This window comes from Cupressus sempervirens, chromosome 11 (genome assembly GCF_028749045.1).
Source record: "Cupressus sempervirens isolate cs-2001-9-10 chromosome 11, ASM2874904v1, whole genome shotgun sequence".
Lineage (NCBI taxonomy): Eukaryota > Viridiplantae > Streptophyta > Pinopsida > Cupressales > Cupressaceae > Cupressus > Cupressus sempervirens.
Window position 1 is genome coordinate 368,208,710 of NC_143128.1, and position 27,627 is coordinate 368,236,336.

General features: G+C 33.2%; 1 protein-coding gene across 1 annotated transcript in view; it reads right to left on the reverse strand.

Moving 5' to 3' along the window:
• Nucleotides 1-3,122: 3,122 nt before the first annotated feature.
• Nucleotides 3,123-27,627, reverse strand: part of LOC149529600 (uncharacterized) — a 168,152-nt gene continuing 143,647 nt past the window's right edge. Inside the window, exon 6 of the mRNA XM_089810429.1 lies at nucleotides 3,123-3,439. The gene's annotated coding sequence lies outside the window, so the exon portion shown is untranslated. The remainder of the gene's footprint in view (nucleotides 3,440-27,627) is intronic.

The window sequence follows — 27,627 nt, forward strand, 5'->3', positions numbered from 1 at the left end:
TCTTGCCATTATTTTTTTCTTTTTTAATAAATTATAAATAAAGATAATTTAATATAAAATAATTGAAGCTTATAGAATACAATGGAAAGATCAAATATTTTATTACAAAATTATTAATATTATACATTGAAAATTAAATTACCTTAATAAAAGAGAGAGAGACAAAACTAAAAATTATTCTTATTATAATAGGTAATAAGAAAATGTTTGTTCGTCATTTTTTATTATAAATGTCTATAAATCACACTCTTGAATTTTATTTGACAATTTTACTTCATTTTCCTTAATTTTAAACAATTGATTTGACAAAGATGCCTCTACACTTATATAATATTTTAGTCAATATTTAATTTCAATTTTTTAAACTCATCTATACATCTAATATTTTGGAAATTTTTAGTAATTATTTTATCGATTTATTGAATTTATATTGAATCAATAATCTTAATTTAATAATTTTATCCAGTTCTCTTATAGTAAATTAATTAACATTTATATTTTGTAGTTAATATTCTATATTTTTAACTATAAGTCACAATTTTCAATTATTTTAAATTTAAGTGGATATTAAGATTCCTTTCAATAGTAAAGCTAATCTCTTTGAATTCTAAATCTAATCTGTTCAAATTGACATTAAGTGCTAATAAAGAAGATTGAAAAATAATAGATGTTACAAATTATTTTGAGATCAATTTATTTATTGTGCAATTCTGGATAATGTATTTCATTGTCTTATAAGTTAATAGATGCAAAATTATGAAAAGAAAAATTCACACAAAAGCAACTATGAAAATATACAAATATAAAATCAAATATATCCATTCGTTTTAAAATAGGAAAATTTATAATAAAATATCAAAATAAATCATTAAAATTTAAGAAAACAATAGAATTGAATAAATATACAAAATCAAGTACAAAGTTATTAGAGTTTGAAGAATAATTGATATTCTAAGTTTAGACAAATAGATATTGAACTTGATGATCTAGATTCTTTATTCATGTACTATTTAACTATTTATATGCTATGGCATTACTTTGAGAATTCTACTATATAGTCTATATCTATGATATTACTTTGAAAGTTCTACTACATAGTTTACAGGCTTTCTATGCTATTTAGCTATTTATATCTTGTAATATTACTTTGAGAATTCTACTATATAATTTACATGTCAATTTTATAATCTAATGAAAATCACATCACAAATTTGAAATTAGTTAAACCATATCATTACTTTTTTAGATAAGCTTAAATTTCAAACCCAAAGATTAACTCCATATAAGTGATGTTAGGAAAGAAAGTACCCTTATATGTATGTATGCAACAAAATAGAAACACATATATGCATTGATAACTAATCATGCCACTCTACAACTCTGCAACTTTGCCACCCATTTTCAAATTTTGAATTCGTTCATGGTAGGCCCTAGGCCTCCGGACCCTCCACCCTGCCCTGATCTGTAGATTGTGTTAACTTTGTGCAGGGATTTGGAGGGCTTGATAGACTAGAGTGGGGCCATGGGGGTGGAGGGGATGATTTTTTCCAACTCTAGTCTCTTAGGAAATGGAGGACCGGTTGGTAGTTCGGTGAAAGGTGGACAGAAGACGATAGATGGGACCCTTGGAGGTTGGAAGAATGCACTAGTGGGTTCATAGGTGGCTAGTTTTCCAATGGAGGAACCCAAGATTGCCCATAGTGCTAATGGGCCAGTAATCTCCCTCTCAGATACTTTGGTGGACAACGTTACCTCTGGCCTCAGACTATGTGTGGTGGGCAGATTTGTTGCCTTTAGATCCATGATCGAGATGGTGCGTAAGTGGGTGAGCCAAAAATGGAATATAAAGGGTAGTGTTGGTATTTCTACAATGCCAAGCAACCTTTTCTATTTTAAATTCACTACATAAGAGGATATCAACTTTATACTCTTGGGAACTTGGTATTATGGAAAGTATTGTCTTGCTCTAATGAGGTGGCATCTGGGCTTTGATGCTAGTGTAGAGCTTAATAAGCTAGCTCAAGTTTGGGTAATATTACCTGGACTTCCCCTTGAATTCTTGGATGAGAAGATCCTAAGGTGGGTAGGGAATTCCTTTGGTCACTTTGTTCTATTTAACTATTTATATGCTCTCGCATTACTTTGAGAATTCTACTATATTGTAATGCCCTACCCAGAGATCCTTGGAAACAAGGATGAAAACAAGCTAGAATATATATATATATATATATATATATATATATATATATATATATATATATATATATATATATATATATATTTTTTTTTTTTTTTTTTTTTTTTTTTTTTTTTAAAACCTAGTGTAAGCGCACATGATAGCAACCTACACAAAACACAAAGATAGCAATGGAAGACTGACACCCATCCAACACCAACGGATCTCCAAATGCCACTACTACCAAAACCACGAACAAGAAATCATAAGAGATTGACCAAGCTAAGAGACGAAAGCAACTCTTGAAAATTGACTAAGTCTAAATTCTGAAGCCCTAAAATTTCCTAGAATCTTTACCTTAGCTCGCAGAGGTCTGAAACCCATCTCAAATGATTCGTTGCATATATTATAATATATCTTAAGTATAATTCCTTATACTTAAAACAATATATTTTAAATCCTGAAGAACAACAATGGAAGACGCAAAACTGGAAAAGAACATAAATAACCTGGATCCAAAATGTGACACCATATGGTTGAAGAACATCGAAGAGGGTATCCAAACAACTCTCAAAAAGTTTGGATCAACTCGAAAAGTGCCCCCTGCCGGCTCCCACAGGTTTTTGCAAAATTTGTGCGATACTTTAATACAACACTAAAAAGTGTCACATGACATTTCTTACAAAGGAGTGTGACACTTTCAGAGTTTGAGCGATACTTTTCTCAAAAGTGTGCGATACTTTCAGGGCATTGTACGACATTTTTCCAACGGGGGTGCCATACTTTCCAGTATCACACAACATTTCTCCAAGAGGCATGTGATACTTTCCAATGTCGCAAGACTCAGTTTCTATGGGCGTGCGATACATTTTATGTCGCACCATGCTGATAAAGTGTCACGCAAAGAAACACAAGAACACCAAAAGAGAACACAAAAAGGGGAAAATAGAGTATAAAACCTCCACATTAGAGAGTACCAGATCCACATCTCGAGGCAAGAACACTTGAACTATTAATGAATAATTAAAAGACGAAAAGCTGAAATCTAACCATCTAAAAAATAATGAAGGGAAAGTATGGAAAGGGGAAAACATCACAAAGGATTGAAAGCAACATCGCAATTAAACTTAATTAACATCACAATGAGCAAAATAACCACTAAGTACGTAGTTCCTCCCAACTGTCAATGGCATCATAAGACCATCGTGGGCCCTAGCCATCCCCCGCGCATAACATCCCAAGCCACCGATCAGATCATCGATGCTGTCATGATAGGGACATCACTATTAAACATGCTACAATATAAGCAAAGGAAATCTAACATGCTAGTAGTAAAGCATAAGATAATCTTATAAGTAGATAACATCACCTACCACATGCTAATCATCATAGTAAGGAATGCATTAAAAAACTAACATCATCTAAACATGATAAACAACATCCCAAGGAAAGCATAAATCATGAGAAAGCATACTTCATGAACCGAAATACCAAGTGACCACATCCAGCAACGATCACACTAGGATAAAAGATGGTCTTTGTACACCAGTCTCTAGTAGTGGTGAAGGTAGCTACACCTCCCAACTACGTGGTACCCATAGGTCCACACCTGCCATGCTGATGGAGATAATGATCCAACCACAAACACACAAAACAACATCCATGGCTAACACACATGCCAAGTAGTATGATGACTGAATCCAAGACATAGACAATACATAACTATAGGTCCTGGTCAGACATCTCAATGGGCTACTATGAAGGGGCTGACATCATGGAGAGTTCCTCGAAATCGAAAAGCCCAAGCTCAGATTGTGTGTCCTCGAACTAATACGGGTGCTCACACATTGTGTCCTTGAACTTAATCGGGTGCTCACACATTTTATTATCTTAAGTTTTATTACCACCCAATATTTCATTTAGTTATCACTTATTTAAAGCTTCTTGTGCCAACCCATGACACCATGATCGTCGAGCTGCAAGATAGAAGCCCCCTTCATATGCTACCCTACCCTACCATGCTCATCCAACGATGAGTGCCCGTAGGCATGCAAATTCCCAACCCAACCCCAGTGATCATAACTTCCAAAAGTACTACAGAAGGTTGGGACTTGCAAGTCATCCGACAATGTATGTGCACGTACTCGTGTGTGGCACACCACCATCATGAAGATCATAACAAAAGGACAGGAAGAGAACACGAAGCAACAAGTCCCTCAACTGAAAATAGAATTGAGAGGACGGATACATCACGCATCCCAATGCAATAAAATATGCAAAAGTGGTCTGACTGATATTCAAACAAATCATCTAGATCCATGAACCACATAGTGCCAAGAAAACTTGAGAAAATAGGGTAGCATGCAAAACGAGGTAAAAATCTCAAATTTTGGAAAAATTCCAAAATTAAAACCCATTTGGCCTTTGGGTTCAAAAACCCTAAAAATCCAAAAATAAATGAAATCGGACACCGTATGCAAAAATGGCCACCATAACGGCTCAAAATCTCAAACCCCCATCCCAAAAATAGGGAAAACGTTTATACTCGACCAACCGAGTAGAACTAGCAAATAGAAATGGAGGGAAACACTAGTTCTCAACCTCCTAACATATTGCTACAAGAAACGAAAACATAAATGGAGCAAAAACATTAAAACGGGAAGGCCCTACCTGATAGCAAAAGGGACTGAAACTGAAACCCGTAGAATAAAATAAATAATTTGTTGAAACTGCTGAAACTGATGGCAAAGCAAGAACTTCTTGAGCTAAATCCAGCGAGACCAACCTCGCAAAGATCCCACACTTATAGCTCCCACATCGAACAAAACAATAATCCTTTAGAAGAGGATTTCCAAATTTGCTCTCCAAATACCATTTTCCAAAATGTGAGAAGTGAATAATGAATTCACTTTTCCAATATTTATTCATTTTGAGTGAATAGTCGATTATGGAAAATAACTAGCTAGAGTAGTTAAACTCTGAATTGACCCAAACAAAAATAGGTTATCATCCATAATGGAAATTTACCTAAGGCAAAGCTACCAGAAATTAAATCCGAAAAGATTTAAAACCCAAAAACATAGAAAATCACTTAACACTTTCACGACAAATGCGAACTTCTAAATGTACAGACACGCTCACTGGTCTAATCACATAATGCAGATGATTTTGGATTTACTAATCGCTGAAAGGTTTTAATTTAAACAATTAAAATAAGGATATGTCAACCATACAAGGATGACATTGGCAAAATATGAATAGCTGAATCACTAACTCCATAGGCCACTGCTAGGGCTATAATTCTTGCACACTAAAATACATGATCAAGTGCAATTGCATATAATATCATAGCCGAAGCAACATGTATTAAAATACCTATTTAATCCATTTACATCACTCACATTCACAAAAAGCATAAAGATAGAAGAATGAAGTAAATAACCATAGCATAAAATTCATCTCATGAGATAATCAACAAATATTTCCAATAAGCCACATAACCAGATATCATCATAGGTCTACTATCACCTCAAAATAGCATAAACATGCAAAATGATAAACTGAACAACATAGCAGTAAAGCATCTATGGTACTGAATCCAAGATAACATCTGACCCTCGGGTCAACATAAGGTACAAAATAATAGTATCAGGTATCTCTCGAATCAAAATAGACAAGGTACAAACTGCAAACACGAGAGGCACTACATATATAGTCTATATCTATGATATTACTTTGAAAGTTCTACTACATAGTCTAAAAGCTTTCTGTGCTATTTAGCTATTTGTATCCTATAATATTACTTTGAGAATTCTATTGTATAATTTACATGTCAATTTTATACTCTAATGAAAATCACATCACAGATATGAAATTAGTTAAACCATATCATTACTTTTTTAGATGAGCTTAAATTTCAAACCCAAAGATTAATTCCATATAAGTGATTTTAGGAAAGAAAGTACCCTTATATGTATGTATGCAATGAAATAGAAACATAGATATGCATAAAAGAAATTTTCATAAAAAAATGATTACAACTAAATGCAACTGCAATTACAATGCTTTGTGTTCAGACTTGAATTTGGAGGTCAAATCAAGATGCTATGCGTAGTTTGCATAGGTATTTCGCTATTGGGAAAATCTTGGCTTAGTTTCTAATTAATTATTCTTTGATACTTTTATGTTAATTAGAAAAATACAATGAAACTTTGTTCTAAAGATTAAATTTTAAAAATATGTAAATCGTTGAAAATTGTCAACATTACAATGTATATGAGAAAATTCATGTGATTGAGTATGCAAATATGAGAAGACTCTCTGACTATGCATTATTTCGGTAGAGGCTTGATGCTAGTATTAATGATTTGTTTCAGATATATAGTACTTACTGACAAAATAGACATGGTACTAAAGTTTTGAGGGAAATTACATGATCTCTTGGTACTAAGATACCATATCTTGATTTTTGAAAATTTTAATTTTTTAACCAACTATAATATGCATCATTAATTCACATTTTAAGTGGAGGCTAATAAATCTGGGTTACATGGGCTATGGCCTTCATTGTGCTCCCTCCTTCTCTAATAGAGAGCTCTACCTTGCACTTCAACTCTTTCATTTTCTTCCCTCCCTTCCTTGTACCAATGCCCTCACTACTCTCTCCACTTATCTCCTCACATATCCCTTCTTGTTCATCTCAAAAGCTATGGCTACCTTAAGTTGCTTCTCCAATATGACCTTGCTTATCCAAAAGAGGCCAAGCATTCATGAAAACCCTCTAGTAGATGGCTGAGAAAGGATCCATATTTGAGGAGCCCAATTAAGAAGCACGAGACCATAGTTGCAAGTTTGACTCTCAAAACCCTCTAGTGAAACATGAAAAATGTCAATTCCTAGAGAATAAGAGTCCAAAATTATGCCATGGGCTCAATCTGAATGCAAATCTACGAATTTTTTTTTTTTGAAAAAAAGTCATGAAAAATAGATGTTTGGATGAAGACCAGGAAAACAAGTGTCTTGGTATGAAAAAACAATGTATAAAGAGTTTTTTTTTTTGTCCAATAGTGAAAACTTGGCAAACTGGTGCTTTGGGAAGTATCATGGTGAAAACATGAAAAATAAGGGCCACACATAGCAAGTCATTGCTCCTTCTATCGAGATTCTATTTAGTTTTCGCCCTTAATTATCTGATCACATCCTTTATATTGTGAGACATTCTTAGTCCTTGATCATGGTCTATGAACTAGTTGATATCTCATGTTATTTCATTATGCATCACTAGTCTCTACATACCTTGTCTTTGGCCTTTGTATATAGTTTGCATCTTGTTTGGGGGCATTTACCTGCAAATTCCATGACCTCGAGTTTGAGTTTGAGGAAAATCCTTGAACATAGTTATTCCACTCACCTCATCATTCTTATCATATTGGAGCTGACATCATGTACATACCTTAAGACCCTAAACAAAAAAAAAATTAAAAAAGAAATATGATCTTGAAAAAAATCCAAAAAAAATCACATATGACCCTAAAAAAATTCTCAAAAAATCACATATGATCGTGAAAAAATCCAAAAAAAATCACTAATGATCCTGAAAAAAATACAAAAAAAATACATATGATTCTGAATGAAGTAAAAAAAACAAAAAAAACAAACACAATCTTGAAAACACCTAAAAACTCATATACGAACCTAAAAAAATCCCTAAAAATCAATACAAAATAGAGAACTAAAAAAATCCATAAAAATCATAAAGTGTCCTAAAATAACACTAAAAATCAATAAGAAGTCTTGAAAAACTACAACACTAAAAAATCAAATATTTTCAAAAACCTAAAACATTACAAAATCTCTTGAAAACTTGCAATAAACCTTGTACATAATCACTTATTTTGTTAAACACTCAGACATACAGACACAGACTTAAATATTGTGCTTCAATGAAATCATACTTTGACGACGTCCACACATTACTACTTGAACCAACAATCACCCTAATTACAACACATTCAACAATCACCTTGTCAAAATATCAGTCAAACACACTTTGAAATCCCAAACAACACTAAATAAAACAAATAATAACAAATTAGAATGGTTTTTGGTTCATACTATTTAGCAAGTATTTTTATTTTTTCCTTGTTTTCTTTTGATTGTATTCCTATGCTACTCGACGATATAAACTTATTTATGAGAGTGGTTAGGATGGTTCATGATCATTTTTGTCTAGTTTTTTTGTTTAATGTCTCTTTGATAGTTTGGGGCACGACTCCATGTCTCAAGATATATAAGGTCATTCTCTTTCTACATTATGTTTGTTTATACAAAAGGATTGCATTATTACTCTGGCTCTCTATACCACGATGCACTGCATTCTATTTGCCATATCAAAATAAAGCTCTCATGACATAAAGTGTACTTATGAAAGAAATATTCTTTATTTACTAACTCTTCTTAGTCTCAATTTCTCTTCCTACTAATATTTCTTTTGTCAATTATTCTCATATTTTTTTCTCTTTTTGAAAAATTGTCCTTGAGTCAATTTCTTGCCCAATTTTTGAGGGGGCACCCTAACTCCCTTCTATCAATTCACTGGGCCATTGATCTTTTATCTTTTCTTATCCCTTGACAAAACATTCATAATCCATTCAAAAGCGGGAAAGATTTGCCAAGATTAGAAATTTAAATATTTTATGGAGTGACCTTATGGCTATTAGATTACTTTCCCCAAGGAAGTACATTCATGTGAATGTAATGTGGCTTTTGCACGTATCATCAAAAAAGTGAACTTCATTTGAAGTGACAGAAACCTGGTTTCATTTTAACCTATTTGCTCTCTGCATTTGGTTGTTTCTGGTTTTAAACTCTTTCTGTTCTTTGCAAATGGTGGGTGAACCGCAGAAGCAAGAACCTAAAAATTGTGATGATTGGAAGACTCAGAAGGATGTTTGGAAGATTTTATAGAAAGGTAAGGTGATCAGTTACCTGGAGCATCTACATGGTTGTAAACCTCATGTCATGACTGCCTTTTTAAAAAAATTGGTCTGATGACAAGGTCACTCTTCATGGAGTCAAGGACTTCATAGCTGAGATCACAGGGCTCCCCATGGTTGGTATTAAGTTCACCAAACAAACTAGTACCTCTAATGCTACCTACAAAAAAAACTTGAAGACGGATGTTGAGGAGAAACAACTGGAAAAGAATGGAGATTTCTTTGATGTGGAACAAATAAAAGAAATTTGGCAACATGTGATATGATGTATTCGTGAGTATTTCATCCTTGATGGTAGAAATAAAAGAGTCCATAAATTTTATTATTTTTCTCAACCATTTCAGGCATAAGGATAGACTTTCTTTCCCTTTCTATCTATGGTTTTCTTTGCTTCAAAGTTTGCATGCTCATAGGAACAAGGAGTCTCATCTTATTTTGCACAAAGGTCTGATACTTCTCATAGAGGGTTACTATAAAAATAAATCCATAGCCTCCACTCCTTCTATTGACGAACATAAGGGTTCTCACTCTAAAAAGAGTAAGAAGGAGGACAATGTTAAAGAAAAAGAGAAGGTTCTTAAACTTAAACTCTTTGATTCTCAAAAACAAATTGTGGAAGAGGATTTTGAGTCTGAGAATACTGAAAGCCCTAAGAATGATATCCCTGAGGAAGAGGAAGGTACAAATGTTGGGGATTTAAGTTCCAATTTGGAAGGGTATCTGGAGACCAAAGGAAAAAATGAGAAAAGGAATGAGAAAGACATAAGTGAAGGAAACTCAGAATAGAGTAACTCTGATAATGAGGGTATTTAGACTGTTTCTAGTGGAGGTGATAAAGAAAAAGAAAAATTAGTTGAGAATCCTATTGATATGAGAAAAGAGGATCATATGGTTAAGCCTGCTTCACCTGCTATGGAGATAGAGGGACAAGATAAGGAGGACCTTGTTCACAATCAGGACCCTGTTGAGACTAGGGAGGAGGAACAGATGGAAAGGGAGGAACATATCGACAAGCTTAGTTCCCCTCCTCATGAGATTATAGAAGACACCAGTGACTCTTCGTAGAGGGAAACCAAGCTTTCCTTCCTACATTCTACCAAGCTCAAATTTGACTCCATTCTACAAGTTGATTCATGGATTTATAATGAATTGATGGGGCTGAAGAAGAAAGTGGAAACTCTACAACACAACTAGGATACTAATCGTGCCAAAATCAGCCAATTGGAGGTGCAAATGGGAGATATCCCAATTAAACTTAAAGACTATGAGAAAAATCTCATAATTCTTATCAAGGAAAGTGGAACAAAGATGGAACGAGTTACATCTAGTATCTGTGCTGCCACTGCAAGCCTTGGCAAAAGAGCTAATGAACAAATTATATCTTCCAAGGGTCTAAGCAAGAGAACAAGGAAAAGCTCAAGGAAGATAGCCCTAAAAGCTACTATTGCTTCGACTACTAACTCCATCCAAGATATTGCTTTGATTGTTAAGGAGGCTATCAAGATGATTATGGAGATGCAATAGCAACTTTGGGTATTGTTCTTTGGTTTTGTTCATGTTCTGGTCCTATTTGTTGGTCGTAGTAAATGGTTCTTGTTTTTGGTCTTGTTTACTAGTTTTCACTCTAAACTATATTTGAGGTTCTAGGTCCTTGTAAAACCTGGGTACTTTAATTGGACTATGTTTGTGGTTTCAGGTCCCTGTAAAACTTGATTTTGATGTTGTTTTTCAGTAGGTTTCAGGACTATTTTTCCTAGTGGGTACTATTGCTATATCTTTTCTCTTGTTGTTAAATGGTTTTGGGGCCCCTTCAAAACCTTCTTTTACCGTAATCTAAAACATTCATAATCACATTATATTAAAGAGGAGCAAAATGTAGAACTCAAATATAATTCATGCTTATTCTTTCATAACCTTCTCATCCTAACTTGTCTTAATTTCTCAATTGACTAACTCCAATCTTTTGGCCAACTTGATCATCATTTTGAATTATTTATCAACTTTCTTCAAATATATTTTGACATTTTTTTATCATTTATAACCCCTTTGAATCAAATGCATATCATCTTAGAATTAATTCAAAATTGTTTCAATGTCATTATCTTATCATGATCAATCCTTTTAGGCATTGTTACATCTTCTCATGCCTTATCAGTGTTCATTAATTCATTTTTTGCATTTGATATTTGACATTGTCATTTCCCTTAGTGCCTTGTCATCATTTGTTATCAATTTGATCCTTGAGATTCGTTGAGTCCTTCAGTGTCTAATCATATCCTTTTCTTGTCAGTTTAATAGCATTGACCGAGGTCATTGATGTTATTATGATAAATTCTATCAATCAATTTCAATCAACCTATGGCATTTGCAGAGAATGTTAAATGTCACGTGTCATCAATTCTTGTCATGTTTCCTTGACAAGTCATCAATTTCTTTCATTCATCTAGCATCATTTATTTCATCAATTCAATCATGTCCTTGATCCTTTCCAATGCCATCCCATTTGATCTACATTTTTATCACAATCCTTCAAAAGGGTCAATTCATGTATTTATTTCATCATCTTGGCCAATCAATCTATAAATTTCTCATATAAGGATTAGATAACCCATAGTAAATTACTATGTCTTAATCATTTAATTTCACCCCCTATTAATTTTTCCTCTTTACTAACCTTTCTCAATTAATTAATCTTTGTGAATTAATTGACTCAATTTTCATGAATTATGGAAATTCTTAATTTCCTAATTCTAATTCTGAATTTCCATTTTCATAATTATCTATTTCCTAATTTCTAGTTCCATTTTAGAGGGAATTATGAGTTTTTAAAATTAAAAATTCCCACTCTTACACATTCCTACTTTTTAGCTTCCATTCTCTTCACTTACTATGCACCATCCTTACACCTTCTTCTTCCATTTCTCCTTACACATTTATTTGGCATTTCTTACAATTTGTCATATTTTGTCATAATTTTCTATTTTGTGCCACAATTTCCCAAGTTTTACACATGACTATGAAATCTTTCCAATTGGCATTCTTTCTTTCCATGTCTTGCATTTGGCTTCAAAATCTTATAAATTGAGCCATTGTGCACTTATTTTGGCTAACCACCATCCAAGTATTCTCAATATCATATCATCTTGCTATCATCCTTTTGCTTTCGATTGTAACTGTATCTTGTCAATTAGAGCTAAATCAACATTAAATTTATGGATAACAAATGAGAACATTGGAGCATCATGTGAAGGGGGTGTTTTCCATGTTTATTTATGCACCTTTGTTTCAATGGCTTCAATGGTAGACTAGGATTGTTTGCATATATTCTAGAGTTTGTGGTTTCTCTTATTATGCTTTCCTTCCTATTTTCTAGTCCTACAACTTCCTAGGAGGAGGTTTGGGCATCTCTATAGAAGACAAAATATTCTGAGAATCGTCACCCTTAAGATCCTCCATGGATTTTTCATCCCTTATCTCTCCTTCCTCTATTACCTCAATTTGTCTCCATCTTACCAAAGAAGTCTGCCTGAATACATTTTCCTCTTCTCCCACCTACTTCTCTAGCATAAAATCAAAGTCTATCAAGTTAAACACAATAGACATCAAATCCTCATAAGCTTATCCCTCCTATTGGTCCATAGACTCCTCAATTTGAATTGGTTTAGCTTGAGTAGTTGGAGGAGTTTGGGTTTGACTTTTTCTTCTCTAATGTGATTTTGTAGCCTTACCAACTTGAGCCCTTCTAATAAGAGGAACATTATCATCAAGATGAACCTCCTCATCTTCTTTAGGAATTGACTCTACTATTGAAGGTGAAGTGGCAGTACTCTTTTTCTTATTATACACCTTCTCCTTGATAGGTTTGAGATCTAGCATCACATATACCATCCTCTTCTTCTTAGGTACAAGCCTTTTAGGAGAAATCTCTTCTTGCATGGATGACTCTTTTACTATATGATATTTCATCTTCTTTCCTTTACCTTTCTCTATTTTCTACCCATAGGAAACATCCCTTTCATGTCTATAAACATCTCTTGGTTAAACATATGACATTCCTATTAGTCCCAACAAATAATGCTATTAATGTATGTGAAAGAATCATATTGGTTGTTATGTTTTCATTGGTGTCAAGCCTTAATTGGTGATACATTATGCTAATTTAGTAGATCACCATTCCTCTATCCCCTTTTCCATAAAACAACATCCTCCTTTAATATATGTTTCCCTTAAAAAGAATAAATCTAGGGCATGTGATGTTGCTTTGTCATGTCTTACATCACCTTATAAGGAACCATTCGATAAATATTATGATTTTAACCTATCTCTTAGTTCTCTTTCTCTTTGTGAGGGAAATTTAGCGATTGATGTTAACATTCCTCCTAATATAGACCTTATCTATGAGAAAACTTTTAGTAGGGATGATTTTCTACCTTCTTTCAATCCCTCTCCTTTTTCTTCCATTGTATGCTTCCTTGATAGAGTTATTCTTCCCTATGATTATTCTCCTATTTTGGGATGAACCATTTGATGATGACATCGACTAATCTCTTCCTCGTGAAAGGACATTACTTACAAATAATGATATCATGGATGACACCTCTTCTATCTCATTTCCACATGACATTATCGATATTTCTCCTTCTAAAACGTAGCTTCATTTTAGGGATATTTTGGTGCAAGAGGACAACATTATAAACACTTTCATCAATGCAACCTTCCCTTTATTTGATGCTCCTACTAGATATGATTCATTAAGACACATACATAATCCCTATTCTGAGGATTTTGTCATATCCCCTTAATTGGCCCAAATTGTAATTATAAATTGTTTAAATCATTTAATATTAATCCAAAATATATTGATCATTTAACTCTTATAATTGTATTACAAAATACTTTAACAATTATATACATAAATCCAATAAATATATATAGACCTAAAACCAACCAATATATATAATCAATATATAATTAAATGCAACAAACTATATATTAATAAGATCAATAAAACACAACCTATTAAATTGATGTCATTACATAATCTATAACCTACCATTGATAACTTCAAAGGACACATCCACTCACACTCAAGTCAATGATATTTATGGAGAATTGGAAAGGACTAAGGGGATGTAGGAAGAGCACCATAAAACATTCCAATTGTAGTTAAGACACGGATTAAGGATGTGACAGCATCGGTACTGAGGTGGTACAAAGACATTCATCGAAATCTGCATCAATTTTGAAGACATTGTAGTAATGCTCGATGATGTGGATGTTAGTTGTATAAGGCATTATAAAGGTTAGCAATATGTTATATGTAATAGAGTAGTACCATCATCAAGAATGAATATCAAATTTAAATATAAAGGGATAAATGGAATTTAATACAACGAAGGTAATTAATATTAATTTCTTAAATAAGGGAATATCATAGGATAATTGTTGAATAAAACTTTAAATTAATAAGATCATAATTATCCAAGATAAGATAAGGCCTATGGTGGAATGGGCTAGGTGACACCACTCGAAGGTACTAGATAAGGCCTGAGGTGAGATGGGCATTGGGCTCCATCATCCAAGGATACTAGGTAAGGCCTACAGTGGAGGGAATATCCCATGGTACGTTATACAAAGGCACTATTTTGGAAATGATCATTGGAGAGAGATAAAAAAAATGAGGGAGAACAATGAGGCCCATGATTGGGTAACATAGCACCCTATTATGGTTTCTCCTCCTACACTTGAATGATAAATTAAGTATTTGACATTACAATGAATTATATTTTTAAAAAGATTTCTTATTGTGTTGGTCTGACAAAATCAATTTAAGATCAAATCTCTGTGTTCTCTAAAATTAAAAGTATAAATACCTTGCTAGGGGTTTAATATAAGGAGATCTAAAAAGGGGACATTACAAGTGGTATCAAAGCATCTTTCTTGTGAGCCTATGGAAATTAGTTAATGTGAAAACACCAAAGAGATCCGAGAGCATTAGAAAGGGAAGGAAGGAAACATTCCACCAACATGAACAATCAAATAAGTAATGAATTGAAAGCCTTCATGGAACAAATGAACGAAACTACTCAAGCACTCATGGAATAAACTGAAAGAAATGCTCAAGCTATAACCAAGCAAAGTGAAACAAACCAACTCCTCTTAGAAGCCATTTGTGATATAAACAAAAATTGGAGAGATAAAAATTCTCACCAATCCAACAATGATAATAATCAATTGCATATGCTAGAATCAGAATGTAGACCCACGAGAGCCCCCTTTCTACCTAGAGAAGAACAAGAAGATGAGGATGGGTTAAATGAAGTAAATAATACAAATGACATTATAAATGAGTACTCTAAAATTGATTGTGAACTTCAAAGGGAAATACCCTTTAAAGACTATTGTGATGCTCAGATGAAGTAATTCAATTAAAAAAAGACCTGCACATCAAGAAAAGGGTCTTAAAGAGGAGTTAAATAAGGTGAATCTCCCAAAATTTGATGGATTAGAAAGAAATATAGCACACTCATGGGTACAAATGTTGGATACTTATCTCTCCTCGAATCCTCTGATGCAAAAAGGTGCTATTAAATTTGTTGTCCTTCATCTAAGAGGAATAGCACAAGATTGGTGGAAACATGGACTTAACAACCAAGAGCATAAATAAATTAAGAGTTATGGTGAGTTCACCCAAAAAATCATAAAACAATATGATCAAATAGACTCAGAATGGTACTTTAAAAAGTTGACCCAAATTAGACAAGAAGGATCAGTGTTGGAATTCACTAGAGAATTTGAAAGATTGGTAGCTATGGTACCCAAAATATCACATTATTTATTTATAGATGGGCTAAAAGAGTCAATCAAAGTGAAATAGGTGCTCATGAACCAACCAAATTAGAAGAAGCAATACAAAAGGCCCTAAAATTTCACACCCCAACCAATAATACATCAAAGGTTTATCCTAGACATTCCTTTAGAGATGATAAAAGTGGGAAGAAAAGAACCTTTATTCCTGAATGGGACAGAGAAGAGTTAAGGAGAAAAAATATATACTTCAAATGTAAGGAAAAATGGGAACATGGACATATTTGCAATAAGGGAAAGGATTAGGATCAAACTAAATGTTATAGATGCAAGGACCCTTGGACAACCAGGCATAAATGTAATCAAAAGGATCGTATAAGGAAGAAACTATGTTTTTATTATAAGGAAGCATGGGAACCAAGGCATAGATGTGGGAAAATGAGCCAAGTCAAGTTCATGGAAGAAATGTCCTATGAATTAAAAGATGAGGAAAACCCTAGTAAAAAGATAAAAATTGATGAAGATGAGGAGGATGGTGGGACTTTAGCCTATATCTCAAAGACATCAAAACATCAACCCTTCAGAATCAAGGGAGTAATAAAAGGGAAGAAAGTAACAACATTGGTGGATAGTGGAGCTTCCCATAATTTCATTGACCAAAGTTTAGCTTCCAGACTGAACCTAGAGATAGAAGATTTCAAAGGGTTCAAGGTAACACTTGTTGATGGATCTATGACCCCTAGTAAGAAGAAAATATCTCAGCTCAATATCACCCTAGGAAAATATCCAGTTAAAGACAAATTCTATATTGTAGAGATGACAGATACTGACATCATCTTGGGTAAACCCTAGATACATTCCTTGGGATGCTTTATCTTTGATCTCCCAAGATTGGAGATATTCTTCCTAGATAAAGGAAATAAAATCACCTTGCATGGAATATCAGATGGATCCCCTAGGGTAATATCATCAAAAAAAATGGAAAGAACACTCAGACAGAATGGGTTGCCCAATGTTTAATCTTGTATAATCAACCCTGAAACAAAAATCAATTCATATAGATACACAACCCATATTCAAAAGGCATAAAAAGGTCTTTAGTGAAATCCCTCCTGGTCTTCCTTCCAAAAGAGGATTTGAGCATTCCATCAAGTTAGATGAAGGGACAAAACCTGTTGTTACTACTCCTTATTGCCATCCACACAAGTATAAGGAAGAAATTGAGAAAATCATAAGAGAATTATTGGAGATGGGACATATTCAACCAAGCTCTAGCCCATTTGCTTCATTAGTTGTTCTCTCAAAGAAGAAAGATGGCACAATGAGGATGTGCATTGACTATCAGGCTCTAAATAAGAAAACAATTAAGAATAGATATCCAATTCCAAGGATCGATGAGCTTATTGATGAACTCCATGGAGCTCGCTACTTTTCAAAAATTGACTTAAGATCAGGATATCACCAAATTTGACTAAGAGAGGAAGATATTCCAAAAAAAACATTCAGATACCATTATGGACACTTTAAATTCTTTGTTCTACCTTTCAAACTAACTAATGCTCCTGCTACTTTCCAATCATGTATGAACCATATCTTCAGAGGACAACTAAGGAAGTGTTTGTTGGTTTTTTTCATGATATATTGATTTATAGTACAACATGGGAAGATCATCTACAACATATTGATGAAGTATTAAATATCTTAGAGAAAATTTCATTATATGCTAAACTCTCAAAATGTGACATTGGCATGGAAGAAATTCTATATTTGGGACACAAGATTAGTGCTCAAGGAGTTAAAGTAGAGGAAGAGAAAATTAGAGCAATTCAGAGTTGGTCAAAACCAAAAACATTAACACAGCTCATAGGATTTTTGGGATTATGTAGCTACTATAGAAGATTTGTTACGGGATTCTCCAAACTAACTACTCCCCTCGCTGATCTCACCAAGAAATGAGCTTTTTCATGGAATGAAGAAGCACAGAAAACCTTTGAAAAACTTAAGGAAGTTATGAGCTCTTTCCCAGTTCTTGCTATACCCAATTTTTCTTCACCATTTGAACTATATTGTGATGCCTCAAGGGAAGGAATTGGCATAGTATTAACACAACATAAGCACCCCATAGCATTTGAAAGCTGGAAGTTGAAAGACATAGAATGACCATATTTAGTATATGATACAGAAATACTAGCCATTATGCATGCCCTTGAAAATTTTAGACAATATTTAATTTTTAGAAGATTCATTGTAAAAATGGATCACAATAGCCTCAAACTCTTTTTGAGCTAGAAATATTTAAATGATAGAGAACAAAAGTGGGTAAGTAAACTACAAGCATATGATTTTGACATCAAATACATGAAAGGAAATAATAATGTTGTAGTTGATGCTTTATCATGACGACCACATCTGGGTACCATAACAACACTAACTACAGAATGGAAGACACTATTGATTTTTGAATATGCAAAGGATCAATTTTCCAGCCATATATTAGAAGGAATAATACAAGATGAGAGGTACTAGATTCAAGATGATATCATAAAAATAGAATGTACATTTCTTTAGGATCCAAATTTAAAAAAGAGATTTTGAAGACCCACTATGGTAACCCAATTTCTATACACCAATGATACTTCAAAACATATAAGAAAATAAGAGAAAGATTCACATGGAAAGGTCTCAAAATGGAAGTTCTTAAATATACTAATGAATGCCTATTTTGTCAAAAAAATAAAGAAGAACACATACATCTAGTAGGACTTCTCCAACCATTGTTGATACCTAATCAAAAATAAGAAAGTATTTCTATCGATTTTATTACAAGCTTACTGAAGATACAAGGGAAAGACAATATTTATGTGGTGGTGGATCGCCTAATTAAGTATGCATACTTCATGGCCATATCAATAGACTTTAAAGCCCCTCAACTAGCAGAAATATTCTTTAAAGAAATCTTCAGACTACATGGACTTCCTCGAAACATTGTCAACGATCGAGATCCAAAATTCCTCAGATTATTTTGGAAAGAAATATTCAAACTATCTAGGATAGAGCTTACACCTAGAACTAGTTACCATCCACAAACTGATGGTCAAACATAAATTGTTAACAAATGGCTAGAAGGATACCTAAGAAACTATGTTATAGGACAACAAAGTGGATGGATTAAATGGTTGCACTTAGGAGAATATTGTTATAATACAAACTATCATATCAATAGGGATGACCCCCTTTCGAGCACTATACAAATATGAAGCAACATCTTTTGGAGATTTCATCCAAATAGAAAGTCAAGTACAAGGTGCTAGAGACTTCATACAGGAAAATATAGACATCATGAATTCACTCAAGGACAACCTATATCAAGCACAAAATCAATAGAAGATTTATGCTGATAAGAAGAGGATAGAAAAAACATTTGAAATAGGGGATATGGTCTTCTCAAGACTACAACCATATAAACAAACTTCCATCAAACCCAGTGGAGTTGAGAAACTCAAACCTTGATTCTATAGGCCCTATAAAGTGATAAAGAAGATAGGTGAAGTAGCTTATGAATTAGAGCTTCCCTCAGATAGTCAAATCCATAACATATTCCATGTTTCACGATTGAAGAAGGTTTTGGGGCAACTTATTACTCCATGCTTGGAACTACTACCAATGGATGATGAAGGAAGATTAATCCTAGAACCAAAGACTATCCTCAAAATACGAGAGAAAAGACTAAGGAATAGAACCATTGAAGAATATCTAATTAAATGGAAAGGATTAAAACCAAAAGATGCAACATGGGAAGGGTCTCAAATATTGGATCACACAAACCTTAGAGGAATTGCTTGAGGACAAGCAATCTTGAGAGGGTATGGCTGTCATATCCCCTTAATTAGCCCAAAATGTAATTATAAATTGTTTAAATCATTTAATAATGATCCAAAATATATTGATCATTTAACTCTTATAATTGTATTACAAATATTTTTTAAATTATATACACAAATTCAATAAATATATATAAAACTAAAACCAACCAATATATATATAACTAAATGTAATAAACTATATATTAATAAGATCAATAAAACACAACTTATTAAATTCATGTCATTACATAATCTATAACCTACCATTGATCACTTCAAAGGACATGTCCACTCACACTCAAGTCAAAGATATTTATGGGGAATTGGAAAGGACTAAGGGGAGGTAGGAAGAGAAGCATAAAACATTCCAATTGCAATTAAGATGTGGATGAAGGGTGTGATAGGACCAATATCAAGGTGGTACAAAGACATTCATCAAAATCTACATTAGTCTTGAAGACATTGCAGTAGTGCTCAGTGACATGGACACCAGTCATATAAGGCATTATAAAGATTAGCAATATGTTTTATGTAATAGAGTACTACCATCATCAAGAATGAACATTAAATTTAAATATAAAGGGATAAATGGAATTTAATACAATAAAGATAATTAATATTAGTTTCTTAAATAAGGGAATCTCTTAGGATAATTGTTGAATAAAACTTTAAATTAATAACATCATAATTCTCTAAGATAAGATAACACCTGCAGTGGAATGGGCTGGCTGACACCACTCAAAGGTACTAGGTAAGGCCTGCGGTAAGATGGGCATTGGGCTTCATCATCCAAGGGTATTAGGTAAGGCCTATGGTGGAGTGAATATCCTAGGGTACATCATACAAAGGTACTATTTTAAAAATGATGATTGGAGAGAGATAACAATAATAAGGGAGAACAGTGAGGCTCATGACTAGGTAACATGGTACCCTATTATGGTTTCTCCTCCTACACTTGAATGATAAATTAAGTATCTAACATTAAAATGAATTTAATTTTTAAAAATATTTCTTATTGTGTTGGTTTGACAATCACTTTAAGATCCAATCTCTTTGTGTTCTCTGAAATTAAAAGTATAAATGCCTTGCCAGGGGTATAATATAAGGAGATCCAAAAAGGGGACATTACAATATCTATGGAGAAGCAAGCATTACTTAATCAAATTAATGTTGTTGAACCTATTTTCAGTCTCAAGGGTTACCTTTCATAAAATAAGCCTCTCATCACCCTTAAGGGTTGTCCTTCCATAACTCTTAAAGTGGAACATAGTGATTCTATGGATTATCATATTGTGTCTCACACCTATCGTACAAGGAATAATACTTAGCCTACTACTTCTCTTCCACCTTCTCAACCTATTCTTCCCCATTTTCCCCATCTTTCTCAAAATCTTGGGTTTCGTTATGATTTGTTATCATAGTTACCTAATACCTTGACCAAGATTTCTCTTTGGGAACTTCTTCAAACATCTCCTACATGTCACAAAGCCTTGAAAAAAGATTTATCCACTCTTCTAACTGCATCTCCTAATCAAGATAACATCAATTTATTTTACAATGCATGAATATTACATTAGTCCCACCTCAAATTGTGTTTACTCATGATGATTTACCTCCTAAAGAGATTCAAAATCACTATGACACTCTTATAGTAGCTATCCTAGTCAATGGTAATCTTATTCATCGAACTCTAGTTGATAATAGATATGGGCTTAATGTTTGTAGTATGGATATGCTCAAAAAAATTAATGTTGATATTTCACATATCAAACCTGATAATAATTTTATTCGTGGCTTTGATAATATATCTAAGAAATCTTTAGGCACCATCACTTTACCTATCAAAGTAGGTCCACTTGTTTTGAATACTCATATTCATGTTATTCTTGGACCTCTCAATTACAATTTTCTTTCGGGTAGACCTTGGTTACACGTTAAGCTTGTTGTTCCTTCAACTCTTCATCAAAAAAGTCAAGTTTATCTAAAATTGTTTCATGTACACTCTTTATGTGGATACTAAATAAAATGGTTGTCTAACTATTGAGGAACAACAAAATCAAGAGTCTAATGATGATCCTCCTTCTTCAAGTACCCATCTATGTGATGATTGGGGATCATTAGATTTCACACCAACCTTTATTCAAGAATATAGAGTTAAGTTATTTTCAATCATGAGAAATCACATAGTTCCTCTCTTCACCAACTTTGTTTCTACTTCCACTCATGATGAATCTATTAAATCTAGTGATAAAAATCATATGCCCTTAGCCAATAGGGGGCATGAATACTTTGTCCACACCATTGCCATTTATATTCAAAATGTGCACAACAAAAGTATTGAATGTCATTCTTTGTCCACATCCTCTCCTCATGTGCCTTCTCCTACTAATCAAGAACTTATCTTACCTAAGCTTCTTCATTCTAAAGTAATTACTAGGCCGAAGTGCAGAAAGAAATATAGTCAAAAGCTTATGAATCTTCTATTTTGCATGTATCACCATTATCATGATCACTCTACTAATAATTGGAAAAATTTACATTACAAGATCAAACAACTCATTAATAATGAGGTTATTCACATATCTCCTTCTAATGAGCTCCATTTTACTTTCAATTTTTTAAATAACATTTAAGTACCTATTATGTTTCTCCATTCCATATAACATTGTTGGATTTCTTTCTAGGGGCTCATTGTCATACATGGTTTGATTTGTGAGTAGCATAATAGTTTTTTTTTAATCTTCTCGTATTCCTATACTTGGAGCACAAGGGAATCACTTCCTTCCTTTTCACTTTCTCATGGATCTACTATTTCCTTTGGTTGATCATGTTGGAAAGAGGAAATACTGAGGGGGGAGGTGTGAATTAGTATTTCACAATTTCTTCCCCAAAACTGGATTTTAATTAACTTATAGCTTGCATATGAAAGTAAACTAATTATGATGAATAGTAAATACAAACATAAAATAATGAAATTCATAACACCATATTCTATTAACTAGGGAAGCCTTGGCCAAGGTAAAACCCTAGTGGGGATGGTACCCACAAAATGATCAACTAATCAAAAGTATCTTGTGAAAGATATTGATCATGTTAGAAGTCTATTACATTTGTATAGTGTCTCAGTCCTTGTTAGAGGACTTAGGCCTTGTTAGAAGCCTCAACCCTCTTAGGAGTTGTTACAATTTTCAAATGTTTGCAAGATGAGCCCACTACCCAAACATGCACTATACAATGAAATTATTCAATACAAAAGATAAATACAAAAAACTTCTTTACTAATGATCATATATTCAAAATGTTTTCCTTTATACCATATTTTGTTAACTTTTGGATTTTAGGCCTTCATACCTTCACATACTTGCCAAAATAAGAAATTTAACCTTGCTAACATAGGACTAACATCTAGGATGTTGTCCCTAATTAATTAAGTAATTATTGTGATGAATAAAATAATTCCTTAACACACAATACTGGATTAGATATATTTTCCTTGTTTTGTCTACTTGACATTGTCATTGTAAAACCAAAATATCTATATTTGTATAGTCTGTACAAAGTTACACTCTTGCACACATCATCCTTACATGTTTTCATTCCTCCAGGTAAGTACACATGTGCTAGAAATGCATCTATGAACTACGTTGACCGAAAAGGTTCATGTGTTGATAGATGTACTCTATGACACTTAGACAATTTTCAAAGTTTACATTCTAAAACATTATCTCCAAGATTTTTTGATTTGATCTGACCTATATGTTATCATAAATGAAAACATCATATCTATTTTACCTAGAAAAACTTCCAACAATCTCCCCCTTTGGTATTTATGACAACATATGCAAAAATTGGTTAAGTCCCAAAATAAAATCTTCAAAACTTGTAACATCTATTACATGACCATTACAAAATTTCAAAAAAAAAACTATGTATCATTATTAATTATACCATCTTTCCTCATATCTCCTAATTATAGTATAACTCCTCCTTAGATTATAATCCTTTCCTCTATCACAGTCTTTTATACTACTCATCTTTAAATGTATATACAATTTTCCTTATATACTCCCCCTTTGACATCAATGAAAAAGGTGTCAAAAAATATATACATGTCAAAATTTTGTAACCTTTTTCTTTCGTGCTAATATTCTAGAAATGCAATCAACAAAGCTCACTTTTAGATTTTCAAATTATTTCTCCCTTGTGTCCTTGACTACCTCAGATACACTTATTAAAGCACATAGTCCATAAGACACTACCTCTACTGCATCTAGATCTGAATATACAAACTTCTCAAATGATGTCTTAGCCTTAAGAAATTCTTCTAACTACTTCTACACATTTCTATCCTTCAGTGTCAAATGTTCTCTCAATAATGAGAACCTCTTGATGATTCTTTCTCTCTTTAGCTCAATTAGACTTATATCATCATAAATCTTTGCAATAGTTGTCTCTAAGTCTTCAATCTTCTTTTGAGGCTATTGAAGCTCATTTGCAAGGTTCTACAGTTCCTCCTGCTTCTCACTTAGCTCCTCATTTATATCTTTGATGAACTTATAGGAAAAGGCATTGTGTCCTTCCTTCTACTGTACATCTTCTCAACTCTTTTATGCAAGAGTCAAGTGTTGCTAAGTCATTTTTGATATTCCTACACACTCTATCAAACAGTTGTGCATCATGCTTAACTTGGGCTTGTGATGCTACTACTTCTAATAACTAAATAACTTCATTATCAAAAGCCTTGATCAGCTCCTTAACTCTAGCTTTATTGTTTTGTTGGTCATAACACTTTGAAGTTTCTCATAGACCTCTTCTAAAGTCTCTTGAAGGCTCTTTACCTTTTTATTCTTTTCAAACTATTTACTTAGAGATGATATCAGTCCAATCTAATCATCATCATCACCAGATAAGTTTTCCAATGTTGATTCTAATGAGGACTTAGATTTCATAAGGGTTTGCAATAGTATATCTGCCTCATGCTGAAATATGACTCTGTCAATACAGTCTCTGTGTATTTCAATTGTGGCAAGAATGTTGATTCCTGCATGATTATCCTCCAATTATTTCTAATCTTCTCTTATTGCTTCCGTTCCTCTTTTTTCTCTTCCTCTTCTTCATCCTTCTTCTCATCTTCTTCTTTTCCTCTTCATCTTTCTTATTTTATTTTACCCTTTTCTCCCTCTCGTCTATTCTTTGTTTCTTTTCTACCCCTTTCATCTTCTTTTCCTCTTATGTCTTCCTCTTTTCCTCTTCCTCATCCTTAGAACTAGTATATCCTACCAAATTTTCAACAATGGAGGGTCCATAGTACTTAAATGGATCCTTTTTTGTGTCCAAAGTAATTATTGTACTATCTATTTGCATAGTGTCAGTACTAATTGTTACTTGTAGAGTGGTGGATGCCTTTGACATCATTGTATCTCTTCCAACTACTACTAGTGTCTCCTATTTCTTTGCTATAGGTATTTCTCCCCCTATCTCCTTGTTTTCCTTCTCTTTCTTAAGGTCATAACTTTCACAATAGATTCCTTAATCTCCTCATCATCCTTCTCATAATTGTCTCCCATTATGAGTATTTCTCTTCTCTTATTCCTCAGTAAAGGATCAATGCTATTCATAATTATTGCAAGAAGCTCATCACTTTTAATTTCATACAATTTCCTTATCTTCTTGTCCTCTTCAACTACCCTTTTATTTCTATTTATTAATATTTCATAAAGGTCTTTTGGGATCTATTTCTACAAATTTTCAAATCTTTTGTTGGAAAAATTCATATGCCTAACTACTGCATTTTCCAACTGAATTATATCAATTCTTGTATACAAATGATAATATGTTTTCAACTAAATATAAATTCTATCATTGATGATTCTACAATTAATCGTTTCTATCTTAGGTTTCCAAGGTCTCTTTCCAGTAGGAGCTTTTGGCTTTATTGTTTCTACTATTTCTTTTACCTTTACCTCTCCTTCTTCAAATTCCTCTGATTCTTATTCAATAATCTATGTTTTTCTCCTCTCAGTGCCTATGTAAGTAAGAAGTTTCTTCCTCTTCTTTTTTGGACCAATAACCATCTTCTTCACTCTCTTATGCTTAGGATGTTCAATTTTCTCATGTTTTTACTTTAGTTAACTTCACAAACCTTCTAGTGCAAGGAGGGGTCTATGTCTACACTTTAACAATGCTAACATCTTCTTCTTGCTACTTTTGAACTAGTGGAATAAACTTAGGTTGTACCTATGATACTGCTACATAAGGTGCACTTAGTAGTTGTGATGATGAACCTTCTATTATTACTCCTTCTGCTTTACCTCCAATTGCTAAAGGCTTAGCAATTGGTATCTTAGATATTCCACTAGCATTCATTTCCACTGATATACCCATGGCTTCCTTGACTTCTACTCTACTCATGCTTGATTCCTTCATAATAGTGTCTATCTTCTTATCAACTCTTTTCTTGATTTCCATATTGTAGAGCTAAGTATCTACCTCTCTAACATTTTCTTCATATGTGCCCCATCTAGGACACTCCTCATCTCTCTTTGATTCAAGAATTATCTTCACACATCCTTATATTAATTCTTCAGACATTTCATAACCCATAGTGTCAATGAACTTAACCCTTAGTTCTACTACTTCCATATGGGTTACATCAATTTCAACCATGAAACATATGTCATCTTTGTACTTCTCTACTAAGGATGGAGGGATTTTGTATCTTTGTTTCATCTCTGCTTGAGAACTTTTCATCATTCTAGTTATATCTTCAGTCATTATGTCTTCTAAATGCTTCATGTAGTAATGAGTAATTAGATTCATAGTGCATCTATTAGTATTCCATTCATAATCTGGCATTCCTAGGAATTTTCGTATAACTTGGAAGAACAGGTGTGTGGTCAATGACTCAAATCTAAACATTGCATTCTTAGTCTTCTTGATTATGTATTATCTAGTAGTTGTTGCTTAAGTATCTCACACGTGTTACCTTCTCCTTCTTGATTATCATAAGGTATGATACATGGATGAATCTAGAAGGTACAAATTTTAACCGTGATCTATAATTCATTTTGTATCCAATAACCTTGCTTATCAATCTCACATCAATCTCCTTGATCATATCCAGTTTCATGTTCCTACCATATGATAAAATCTTCAAGTTTGTCTCAACTAACTTCTTAACATTCTTAACATTGATGGGGTTGCTACCTTCATTACTTAATCCAATAAGTCTATGAATCATGTCATTTCCTTTCATGATAGGTATGTCACCAACCTAGAACATATCCTCATGAATTTGGCTTAGGATAATCCTTGTCCACTCATGGTTGCCAAACTTAGTGTAAAACATGTGCCTAGTGATTTTTAGATCTTTCAAATGCTCAAATCCTTGCTTGAATAATAGGTCATTATTGTAAACTAAGTCCAGGTCATTATGAATATCATTATCACATATACTCTCAAATTTACAGTGTATGTACACACATATATCCGCTATATGTAATACATTGTTGGGTACTTGAGAGAATGCTTGTAATTGGTCATCTCCTAGTGAAATATAGGGATGTTTCTTAATTTTATGCCTAAGTCTTTCACTGACATCACATATAGTTGGGGTTTCCATTTGTTTCAAATTCAAACTCCAAATTATGATCATTGTGCAAGCAATATATACCTCAAATTTGTGAAACTAGGGCTTGTTGAATTCACTACTTAAATCACTTCAATTTCACCTTTAATTCACTCCAAATATCTCCTTGAATTCTTGCACGATCAAATTGTTGGAATA